The sequence below is a fragment of the Mesoplodon bidens genome (genome assembly GCF_964165515.1).
Source record: "Mesoplodon bidens genome assembly, chromosome: 12".
Taxonomy (NCBI): domain Eukaryota; kingdom Metazoa; phylum Chordata; class Mammalia; order Artiodactyla; family Ziphiidae; genus Mesoplodon; species Mesoplodon bidens.
In genome coordinates, this window is record NC_138168.1 from 36,485,479 (window position 1) to 36,498,051 (window position 12,573).

At 46.8% G+C, this 12,573-nt stretch overlaps 1 long non-coding RNA gene across 1 annotated transcript; it reads left to right on the plus strand.

Moving 5' to 3' along the window:
* Window positions 1-389: 389 nt before the first annotated feature.
* LOC308626445 lies at window positions 390-12,170 on the plus strand. Its single transcript, XR_014017252.1, has 4 exons — window positions 390-581; window positions 2,317-2,497; window positions 6,026-6,174; window positions 10,359-12,170. It is a non-coding gene; the product is annotated as an uncharacterized lncRNA (long non-coding RNA).
* The last annotated feature ends 403 nt before the right edge of the window (window positions 12,171-12,573 follow it).

A 12,573-nucleotide genomic window follows, 5' to 3' on the forward strand; every position in this document is an offset into this window, starting at 1 on the left:
AAACTCGGACCCTGCGCATTCTGAGGACAGGAGCGGGTGGGTGCCTGCGGCTCAGACCGCCGGCACATTTTACACTTTTCCTTTCTAGAAATAGAGCTGTGGATGGTGTGTGTGTATAATTCGGCAAAGCAGGGCCCAGGAGCACAAATCGGGGTGTGCAAAAAGCTGAAGATGAACGTTGGTTTGCGACTTGGGGTTGAAAGACACTTTGATTCCGAAATCGGTTTCCGATTTTCAGGTCAAAGCATGCTCTCGGTGCGGTGCTGGAGCGCACGCCAGGCCGGGGCGCGCGAGTGGGTGGCCTGGACGCGCGGGGGGCGGGGGTGAGGAGGCGAGGTGGCCGGAAGGGGGCGGAGAGGCGTCCGCGGCCTCGAAACGGGTGAGGGGCGTCAGAACTGGGTGGATCCAGAGGGCTTGTGCTTCACTGTCCTGCTTTGAGAGCCTTTGGATTAGGTTTCTGGAGAGTTTCCCCTTCTCTGAGCCCCAACTCTGAGTCTAGCTCCTGGGATCAGTGTGCCCCGGGACTGTGCCGCGAGCGCCTGAAAAGGACCCCCTAGCCCTGCACTCTCTAGGCGGAGTGGGTAAGGCATTCCCGGGAGGCGGATGCCTCTAATCCGTAAACAGATGACGGGACTTCCAGACCTGGCTGAGCGCCGGGGTCCCTTAGGGTGCAGTTTTCAGCGGAGCGCAGCTTTTAAATATGGACCTCGGGCTCCATTCTGATTTAGGAATCGGAAATCCCTGTTGGACTCTGGAGTTGGCATTCGTAAGGTATGGGAGGGACGGGGGTGGTCCGAGCACCAGGCAGCTCCTCGAGCCGCAGAAGCAGGGGTGAGGACAAGCTCTGAGAGAGGGGTGCGGGCGCCGCCTCCCACTGCGCGGTGAAGGCCTCCCGGACCTCCCTCCCCGCCCTCCCCCTCCCTCAACTCTGCGGCCTAACTCGGCTGGGGCGCCGCCAGCCCGAAATTTGGAAGAGCTGCCGCCCGTTCCTGCCCTCCGGCGTCGCCGCAGGATCCCGGCGAAGTATTGCACCTCTGTGTTCTGGGACGGGGACCAAGTGCCTCTGGCTTCTGGGGCACACTGGAGTCCCACTCTAGCTAGCCTCATCACCTCTGAGTCCTAGGACTTGGGAATCTGCCCTTGAAAGTCTGGGCATCCTTGCTCCTAGCTGATGGTTTTAGAAATTGAGCCTGCATGGGAATTGCCTGGAGAGGCCTGTGAAAACACGGATTGCTGGTCCTCACTCCCAGAGTTTATGATTCAGCAGATCTGGGATGGGACCCAATAATTTGCCTTTCTAACAAGTTCCCAGTGAGGGAACCACTGCTGCCGCTTTGAGAACCCTTGCTTCAGTCTGCCTTTTCTCAGCTTGTCTTTGGAGAAGACAGTCAGGAGGGAAAAGATTTAAAGTGAGAGTCCTACTGTAGGAGCTTGGGCATATGGCAGAAAATAATATGACCGTCTAGTTGAGGTCCAGAGGTGAGGCTCATGGCTGTGAAGATGGCTCCTTCCTACCTCCTTAAAAAAGAGGATGGGGGCTTCCCTGGTGGCGCAGTGGTTGAGAGTCCGCCTGCCGATGCAGGGGACACGGGTTCGTGCCCCGGTCTGGGAAGATCCCACATGCCGCGGAGCGGCTGGGCCCGTGAGCCATGGCTGCTGAGCCTGAGCGTCCAGAGCCTGTGCTCCGCAACGGGAGAGGCCACAACAGTGAGAGGCCCGCGTACCGCAAAATAAAAAAAAAGAGGATGGTGGCCTCACAATGAGGGAGAGGAGGTGGGGGAACCCAGCCAGACCAGGCTTTGGGGGGGGTGGCCTCCAAAGAGCAGGGAAGTGCTCAGACCACCGCCAGAAGGTTCCAGAGTTCCAGGGTTCTCGCTGCAGAAGAAGTCCAGAGGGCTTGGGCCAATCCACCTCGGGTAGGACACGTAGGAAAAATAGCAGATAAGCTATTGGTTCTCCTTTTGGCCTTGAAATCATTCCCTAATTTTGCCAGAGTCCTTGAGCATAAAGGACCCAAGATATGTGTGGTGTTGGTGCAGGGGAACTGTCCGTGGAGGAAGAGGCCCTGGCTGGGCCCCATAGCCTCCTCATCAGTGGCGCGTGCTCCCTCTTGTGCAGGGCCACGTTGGGACAGTATGACTTTGTCAGTCTTTGGACGCTTTTGTCATGTTTTTATGGGCCCCTTCCTCCATAAAAAATCCTAAAGATTATATTTTACAATTGGGTTGGTGCAAACACTAGTGTAATTCTGGCTGAATTCATTATCATATATTCATTAATCTTATATTTATTCTCTTCTTCTCTTTTGTAAAATAGGTTAGAATAAAAACATTCTGTGGGCTCCTGAAACTATCATGGGCCCTAGGCCCTGGACCTGTTGTGACAAATGCTGCTCCTGGCACACCTGGGATGATGGGGATGCTAAGTGTGCCTTCTCCTGGCTGCAGCTCCTAAGCCTGGAAACCTGGAGAGAGGTTTGGGACCAGGATATTTATCCGTGAGTCACAGCCCCACTCCTGGTGTAAAACGGGTCAACTCCTCCGTGCTCACACTGCAGAGTCCCCACACCCGGCTTTAGTTGTGTCTGAGGTATGACCCTAAAGCTGGGTGGAAAATCCAAACAGATTAGGTTACCAGCACCCTTTCTTATCTTAACACCTGGTCTGCTTCACGATTTTTCCTCACCTGGATATCAGATTATTAATTGAAATCCAATTTTAAAATGCTTTGCAGGCCAAGCAAATGCATCGTTTGGTTGCCAATCAGTGTCCACTACTATGCAACAATATTTAATTTCTTATTATATTTCTAGAGTTGCTTTAGGTGTATTCAAGCAAACGTTAGGATTGATACTTTTACGCACTGTCCTGCACCTTGATTTTTTCCATGACAACATCCTCATCCTTTCTTTCCTAAACATCTGTAAGCATTCTATTTTAAGAATATATCAGTATAATTTATTTAACCTGTCACCCACTGAGGGCATTTAGGTTGTTCCCCATCGTTGCTACTACAAGCAGTGCAGAATGAACACTGTATACATGTCGGTTACCTGTGTACCCGTGTAACCACAGGACAGACTCCCCAAAGTGGAGTTGCTAGATCAAGGGTATGTGCATTTGTCCTCCTAATAGATACTGCCACCCTGCTCTCCACAAAAGTTGTACCCATTGACACTCCCGCCAGCAGTGCACGAGTGGGGCTGTTTCTCCACAGCCTTGCAATGAAGCGCATTATAACTTTTTTTTGGCCAATCTGATAGGTGAAAAAAAACTCAGTCTACTTTTAATTTGTTTTTCTTTAATTATAGAGGTTGAATATCTTTTCATATGCCTAAGGGCTTTTCAAGTTTCTCTCCTCTTGAATTGTTTTTCCAGAAACATTTGAGGATAGGGCCCTCTTGGCTCTGGACAGGGTTAAGGGCCCTGGGCTGGAGGAAGAGCTGGGACCTGGCTTTTAATGGAGGTGAGGGTTTCTTGAACCCCTGGGAGAGAGCTCACCAGAACTCTGGGAAGTGGAGACAGTCAGAAATACAGATTCAAGGTTCTGGAGTCATCTACTGACACTTATCCCCACCCCCATATGAAATATTCTTTAGTGCAAAACACAGAAGATAAATATGCAAATATAATGTTAATGTGTCTTCATCCAACTGATCTCCTGACTAGTTATCTTCAATTGTGTTGTACATATGTTAAAATAGTGGTTAATTTATGGATTCTGTATGTTTTGAAATTCAGTTGTCCCAAGTTGGTATTTGAACCAACTGTTTTAGTATTTTACCTACAAACACATGGAGAATTTACCACAAAAACAACTCAAGCATGAACATACGCCAGCCAATCACATCTCAAGATTTAAGCAAATAACTTGGAGGAACAAGGGGATAGACTGGTCCTGGCAGTAGCTTCAGAGGAAAAACTTGTAATGATCTGGTTAAGAATCTAAATAAAAATGATACATAGGAGGAACAGGAAAAACCAGTGTGCTGCAAGTGTGCAGCCTACCTACCGTAGTTTAGATCTGCTTTGATGTTTATTTTCACTCCCAGAGATCTGATAACTTGTTTGTGAAGGTAAATGTCATATGATAAGCCACTGCATATTCTCCGTGAATAATCAGAAGTCACATGATGGCAATGTGACTGTTTTCCTCCAAACCAGACAGCAATATGAATGTATGTTAAAGCTGATATTAACCCTCCTTAAACTTTTAAATATCTGATTAATTTTAGGGCTTGAGTATATAAGAATTATAACATAGTTTTATATCAAATTACACCCCCCATCCATCTGTCTGTGTGTCTGTCTCTCTCTCTCTGCCCCTCTTCCCCCCTCCCTCTGTAAGAAAGACATGATAATGAAAAACTATTCCAGCAGGAGGATCTGGTTTAGAAACAAATGGATTCCATGGCAACTCCTGACTCCACATGACTTCTAATAACCGGCATTTCAGTTGGAAACTGTCTATGTGATATTGTGTCCACCGCTGGTGTTTTATGTGGGGTTTTCCCTGCTCTACATCTCAGAAATGGGGTCTTAACCTCCAGTTTCATGAATAAGCAGCAGCAGCAGCAGCAATATGTCACCACCTGTAACCATAATGTGGCCAGTGATTTGTCAAGTGTTTCTGGTTCCAATTTTCAGACTAGCTGACAGAGATGAACACTGAATGAGAAATGTCCAGAGCTGGTATCCCATAGTGTGGAAAATCTGGGAGCTGTGTTCTACTGCAAATTGACAGAGAGAGTCAAATGTTCTCATTCAACTGGAGAGAATGTGTGCCTCAGGCCCCCGATAGCAAGTCATGAATGGAGTCTGTGAGTCACAGACCACTGCACTGAAAAGGGAAAACTAAGCAAGGACAAAAATAGCCAGAGTTTCCCCCTCCTCATTAAAGGAAACCAAAATGGTCTGAGCTTGTCCTAGAGCTGAGTGACCTGTTGATCTCCCAATGAGTACTGGCACCACTGTCACAGTGACAAAAAAAAAGAAACTTGTAACAGGATGGGTTTGTAATACCTTGTGCCTAAGTGTTTTATAATTTTTACTGTGACCCAGGAAAAAAATTGTGTCACAAATGGGTCAGGTGATTGCTCTTAGAAACACTGCAAGTCAATGATGGAGTCAGTGCAAAGGTCAGAAGAAGCTGAGCTTGTGTACCTGAGCTTGGTCTAGAGCGTCTGAGTCCAGTTCTGGAGCTTGTGCCCCACCTGGGCAGGTCAAGATTGAAATTCAGGCAGGACTCAGTCCTATGTCCTACCCAGGGAGGATAGATACCTTTTTCTAAGTTGCACAAAGGTGCTATGTGGAGTGGCTCTCGCTTGGGCTAACACTGCCCTCCTTGGTGAGTCTAGGCTGTGTGACACATGTCAAGGAATGTTTATCACGACCCTTGCAAATCACCATGCAGGGGTTTCAGTGGTTAACCCCAGTTGCCAGTGCTGGTCAGAGCAACCAGCAAATAATGGTTTACTCCAGGGGAGTATAAGAATAGAAGTGACACAGCAAATTTGTTTAGTGAGGGCATGTTCCAGGCAAAGTAGGGGAGTGAAAAAGAAAGGTTACTGTGACGAAGAGAAAGAGGGGAACATGTGCAGGTGGAAAGCACCGTGGGGAGAGTTTGTCAAAAGTGTTGACATCGACATGCATGAAAAGTTTTGAAAATCTATTGGCCAAATTCAGGGGGAAAATGCTTTAAAGTAGCTGAATGTGTTTATTTTAAAAACTCTATTTACTCAACAATACGTTTATGCATTTTAAGGTAACTTTTGAAAAATCACACTCATTTTGAGTAATTTGAAATTTGAGGAAGGGTATAAATCACCATAGGCCCAGAATATTTAATAGTGTTATTAACCACCAGCTATCCAATGGTCAGCAGTGCCATAGCTCATACAGAACCTTCACATCTTTCTAGAATGAGCTGACACCTGGCCAAGGAGACAGTGCAAAGGAAGCACCTGTGCAGTGAGGAGAATGTGAAGGGCACTTGGAAGGGATTCTCATTCACTCCATGATTTCAGGACTTCCCTGGAACTCTGTGAATTTGTAATCCTCAGCATTCCTGTGAGGAAGTGGACAGATGACATCTCTCCAAGTTTCCAAAGGGAAGGCTGAAGAACAGAAATCTGAGTAACTTCCCCAGAACCCCACAGGAATGATCTTCACCAGAGTAAGTATTTCCAGATTTTCTTTCGAAAAGTGATTGAAACTTTTAGAACACAATTAAGTAAAAAGGGGTGACGTGTATTAAAGCTAAAGAGAGTAACCCAAGGGACAAATATCCCCACGAAGTCAAGGAAGCAGAAGGATCTCTGGGCTGAAAGAAGAGAAGCTTACTAGCTGGCCTGGATTTCTTCTTGAAATTTTTCTTAACTGTTCATTTTGAACTAATTATAGACTTATAGGAAGTTTCAAAGAAACGTACAAGGAAATTCAGCGCACCCCTTTCACTCTCACCCAGCCTGCCCCAATGTTAACAGAACTTATTCAAGTTTCTCCAGTTATGTATGCACTTGCGTGTGTGTGTGCATGTGTGTAGTCATATGCAGTTTTGTCACATGTGTAGCTTAGTATAACATCTAGACACAGAGCTATAACATCGCTACAAGGTTCCCTCACACTGCCCTTTACAGCCATGCCTGTCCCTTTCCCCTGCTCCCATTCTTAAACCCTAGCAACCAATAATCTTTCTATCTCTATAATTTTGTTATTTCAAGAATGTTATAAAAATGGAACCCTATAATATGTGAATTCTGAGACTGGCGCTTTTACTCAGCATAACTCCCTTGAGGTTGATCCAAGTGGTTACATGCACTGATAGTTCATTCCTTTTTATTGCTGAATAATATTCCACGCTATGAAGCTACCATAGATTGTTTAACCATTCACCCACTGAAGGGCATTCCAGTGGTTTCCAGTTTTGGGATGTTATGTATAAAGCCACTATGAACATTTGGATACAAATTTTTATGTAAACATGTGTTTTCATTTCTCTGGGATAGATGCCCAAGAGTACAACTTCTGGGTTGTATGGGAAGTCCATTTTTAAGTTTTAAAAGAACCTGCCAAACTATTTTCCAGAGAGAGTGCACCATTTTACGTTCCCACCAACAATGTATGAGTGATCCAGTTTCTCCATAGCCTTGCCATCATTTGGTGTTATCATTATTTTTTATTTTAGTCATTGTGATAGGTCTGAAATCATTATGCTGTTAATTTGCATCTCCCTAATGGTTAATGATGTTGAGCTTTTTTTTTTTTTTTTTTTTGCGTTACACGGGCCTCTCACTGTTGTGGCCTCTCCCGTTGAGGAGCACAGGCTCCGGACGCACAGGCTCAGCTCCGTGGCATGTGGGATCTTCCCAGACCGGAGCATGAACCCATGTCCCCTGCATCGGCAGGTGGACTCTCAACCACTGCGCCACCAGGGAAGCCCAATGTTGAGCATTTTATCATGTGCTTGTTTTCTATCTTTATCTCCCTTCTGATGAAATGTCTGTTGATGTCCTTTGTGCATTTTCTACTTGGATTCTACAGTGTTTTACTGTTAGTTTTGAGAGTTTCTGTATGTATTCTATGTATATAAACCCTTTGTTGGTTATGTGATTTGCAAATATTTTCTCCCCAAATTGTCTCTTCATCCCCTTTCTAGGGTCTTTCACATAGCAAAAATTTTAGATTTTGATGATGTCCAATGCTTTCACCTTTTCTTTTTGAAACTTATTTTTAAATCCATAGCACAACATCATCCATTAGGGAATGCCTCAGTGTCAAAACCACACCTCTGTGAAGCTGTTTCATAATTGCAACAGGGGGATGAATGGCAATTCCAATTCCACAGATATTTATTATACATCTCTTGTGTAGCAGCTACTGCTCTGTGTACTCGGGATTTTTCAGTGAACAAAAGAGCAAAGATCCCTGCACCTATGGGGCAGTTCCATTCAGATGGGGGGACATAGACAACATGATAAAAAGTCACATCGCAGATAAGAGGTTTTAAGTGCTGAGGGAAAAGAAAAAGGAGCAAAGAGGACAGGGATCCAGAGGAGGCGTTTGCAGGATCAAGTAAGAGTGTCAGGGTGGCTCTGCTGAGAGGGCGCAGCCTGAGCTGACTTGAAAGGGGGTGAAGGAGTAAGTCCAGCGATGTCTGGAGGGAGGGGACTGCTGGAGTGACAACCCAAAGTGGGGACACGCTCGAGGAATAGCAGGAGGTTGGTGTCTGGAGCAGAATGGGGTGCGGAGGGGAAAATAGAGGATAAGCAGCAAGACGGGCAGATCACGAGGGCCGTGGAGGCCATTGTGAGGACGCCACTGAGTGAAGGCGGGAGCCACACCATCTGACTTGGTGTTAGCAGGGTCACTCTGGCTGCTGTGTTGACGATAGTTTGAAGGAGGCCAAGAGCAGAAGCAGAGAGATGTGTAGGAGGCAACACCGGATCCAGGACAGAGATGACGGTGGCTTCCACCAGGTGCTAGCAGTGGAGATGGTGAGATAGGGCTTGGATTTTGGACATATTTGAAGGTATATACAAAGGGCTTTCTGATGAACTGGATGTGAGAGAAGGAGGGAGAAGGAAGACTTGGAGGTTAAAGTTAGAACATGGTATAAAAGTGACCCAGAGAGGGCTTCCCTGGTGGCGCAGTGGTTGAGAGTCCGCCTGCCGATGCAGGGGACACAGGTTCGTGCCCTGGTCCGGGAAGATCCCACATGCCGCGGAGCGGCTGGGCCCGTGAGCCATGGCCGCTGAGCCTGTGCATCCGGAGCCTGTGCTCCGCAAGAGGGAGAGGCCACAGCAGTGAGAGGCCCACGTACCGCAAAGAAAAAAGTGACCCAGAAAATTAGATGAGAATAGAAAGTCAGTAAGAGAGAAAGGAAAAAAAAAAAAGATGGAAAGAGTCAACAGAAACGTAAGTTCAGGCTTCTTGGGGAGCAACTTAACAGTATTTATTAAAATGTATATGTGCTTTGTTCCAACAATTTTTCCTTTTTAGGATTTATCCTTCAGGGCTACTTGCCCATGTGTACAGTTATGTGTAAAAGGCTTTCACTACAGAACTGTTTGTAATAGTGAAAAGCAGAAACAACCTAAATACCCACCAGTAGGGGAATGTTTTATATACTATGGTACATCCAAACTATAAATCACCATGCCACATTAAACCGAGTGACATATATCTACAGGAAGCTCTCCAAGATACACCGTTAAATGAAAAAAGCAAGTGGCAGAATGATGCATGAAGTGGGTAAAGAAAACTCTATCTGCACACTTACGTACCCCCATCTCTGTAAATACGCAGCCATAGGTCTGGGATAATACGTAGGAAACTCATGAAAGGAGCAAGGAGTGAGTTTACTCTCTGTGTTTAAACAGTCATTTAATATTGTTCTAATTAAAGACATTAAAAAAACCCTGAATTATATCCAAAGATTTTTCCTAAGTAGTGTGGAAGGATGTTTTTCTTGTTGATAAATTAGATTCTTCATTACCTTCCTTAGAGGTCCCAGGAGGTCCAGACCTGTACTCTGGGAAACAGCCCTACCCCCCATGGTTAGGGAGCGAGTCTGTAAGGTTAGCTGGGGCAGCTGAGGACACTCTATTCAGAAAAACTCTGGAAGAACCAGCTGGGGCTCCTTTGTGAGTGATAAACCCCAACAGAATTAGTCCTCTTCCCAATCCTGGATCATTTCGTCCCTTTCTGCCTTGTGTTGGAGGCAGCATACAGTGGCAGACAGAGACAGGACTTGCAATCCAAAGGGCTGGGCTCTAGTCTCCACTGCTACTGCCCTCGGTGTCTCTGAGCGTCTGTTTCCTCATCTAGGAAATCAGGAACAATGGCTGTGACCAAATGAGAGCTGTTGCTGGAAGTGCTTTGTGTGTGGAAGGCCACCCACTGGACTGTCAGGGCTCGGAAGGCAGTGAAGTATGTCTTTTTCACTGCAAGCCAGGGAGTGCTATGTTGTAGGGCCTCTGGAAATATATTTCAAATAAATGCATTTGGTGCAATTCCACGAGGTGTTTTTGCAGACGAATCAGACTAAGTATTTTGTGAAATTATGTGGGTGCTTTTTCACTGTACATTTGTGTGAGAATGTTATTTCTGGATGCCTTTAGGTTGCTTGTTTTCTTTCTTTAAATTTCACTTTCATCTCCATCCCCAGTGGCATTTGTTTGCAAGGGCACCCAAGGACAGAATGCCAGCAGTGTAAGTTTGCCACCTACAGGTGGACATTTTCATTACAAGTGTTTGCCTGTGACCGAGATACTAGTCTAAAACGAAAACAAAAAAGTGTCATGCACAAAACACCCCCATGACTTCTACTCCAGCTATACTCTCCACGTTTGCTTTCAGTGTTCCTATAAGGATCACCAGCAATCTTCAGGGAAAATTAAAAACAGAAAGCAGATCCAGATCACTCTGCCCCACTGCTTGTAATATACGTGAAAGCGTGGACCCGTACAGGTATGAACCATCCCGCATTCCCTTGAATAATACTGGTCAGTAAGGAAAGAACACGAGCCTTGTTTTTTGGTTTTTTTGGGGTTTTTTTTTGCGGAACGCGGGCCTCTCACTGTTGTGGCCTCTCCCGTTGCAGAGCACAGGCTCCGGACGCGCAGGCTCAGCGGCCATGGCTCACGGGCCCAGCCATTCCGCGGCATGTGGAATCTTCCGGGACCGGGGCACGAACCTGTGTCCCCTGCATCGGCAGGCGGACTCTCAACCACTGTGCCACCAGGGAAGCCCGAGCCTTGTTTTATGATAGCTGAGCTCTGCCTGATCATGGCCTGAGCTGTGAGCATCCATTTCCACATCTGTGAATGAAGTGATTGGACTAGAATTTCTGTGTGGCTCCTTCTAGCTTTAATGAGCTAGACTCTAGGGGCTAAAAGTAATTATAACAGTGATCTCTAGCATTTATTAAGGCCTTACTACCTGTCAGGCCCTGGGCCAAGCACTCTCTTATTTGATCTGCCTGACAAACCTATGAAGTAAGTACCACTATTACAAATAAGAAAACAGAAGGATTAAGTAACTTGCCCCAGATTGCAAGGAATTGAGTGCTAGTGGCAGAATTTGACATAGATGATCTGATTCCTGAGCCTACCATGCCTTTAGCCACTGTAATATATTTCCAAATAAGTACTGTCCTTCTTGCATAGTCCCTTTGGAAGTCTACCCATATAGTCCAGCGATACTACCACTACTATTTTTGGAGTGCTCTTTTAGGAATAACAAATTAGTCTACACTGTTGGGCTAATGTGACACAAACAAGAAAGTTGGCCTTTGGCTGCAAAGACGTTTGGCTACCTCCAAAATAAGCAAGTGGTTGAATCAACTGTTTTTGGATCCATCTACATCCAACACACATGGAGCGCCTAATTCTCCATATGGGGTGGAGACAAAAGACCCAAGCCCTATAAGACAGCATGTGCTGTGTGGTGGAGATGTGGGAACTACCGAGGGTCAAGAAAGGGAGCCACTGGCCAGGCCGAAGCCTTTGTGAAGGAGGAGCAGGGTGTGAGCAAGACGAGGCACAGGGTACGGGAAAGGAGGAAGGGGTGGAAAAGTGGAGGCAGCTTGGACCAGAGATGAGGGTTTGTCTCTGGAATCAGCGGGAAGGAATGTTGAAGTGTGTGGAGCCCAGGGGAGGAGGGCCTTGCGTGCTGTGCTAGGCAATACGACATTCTCTTCAAGTCAGGAGGAACTGCTCAGTGCAGGGGTCTTGGAAGGCCCTGCCTCGGTCCTTGTCTCATCTTAGCCCAGCAAGTTCCCCAAATGTTCTTTACCCGAAGGTGTCAGCCATCACCCCATTCCCATGGCTATCAATGTTTCTTCTTGGCTTTGAGAGCTCCCGATGCTTTCCAGATTTGCATCCACAGTGTGTGCTGACACACCCACCCAGCAGCTGCTTACTTTAGAGGCTTGTCTGTCCCATTGCAGCTCATGGCTTGAAGCCCACAGGGCTCACGGGTCTGGTGTGAATCAGAAGTAATACCATGGCAGTGTGTATCCCTGGGAGTCAATAAATGTCCCTTAGATGGAAGGTTTCTGAACAATCTCATAGTAGCTATGTGCTGGTTATTTTCTATTTGCCCCTCCCCCGACAGATCCATTCTCTGCCCTTTTGACCCTGCTCTCTTCTCCCCAGTACTGAACCTCTTCAGAGGATCCCAAGGGGAAGCTGGGCTCCCTTCAGCTTCTGATGGAATTCCACCAGTGGGCAGCCATTGGAGAATGGGAGAGGGAAAGGCTGAACTGTGTAGTGTTTTGTCCTCTTGCTGCCATAACCTTGCCGGTGGTCATACTCCTCTAGGCTCCGGCCCTGGTGGACAGCCCCTCCTGTACGGTGGCAGCTCTCTCTCTCCTTGCCCTCTTAGACCTGGAGGTGGTAAGGGCTCCTTACTCTTGCTAGTTTCTAGGTGCTCCCTCATCCTTTGGTGGCACCCAAAACCCTGGACCACTCTGCACAGTCCCTTCATTAAACTTTTCTCACTTCAACCCTGTCAGTGTGCCTGTCTGTTTCTATTAGAATCTGCCAGGACAAGGTGCACATGGCCTTTGGGG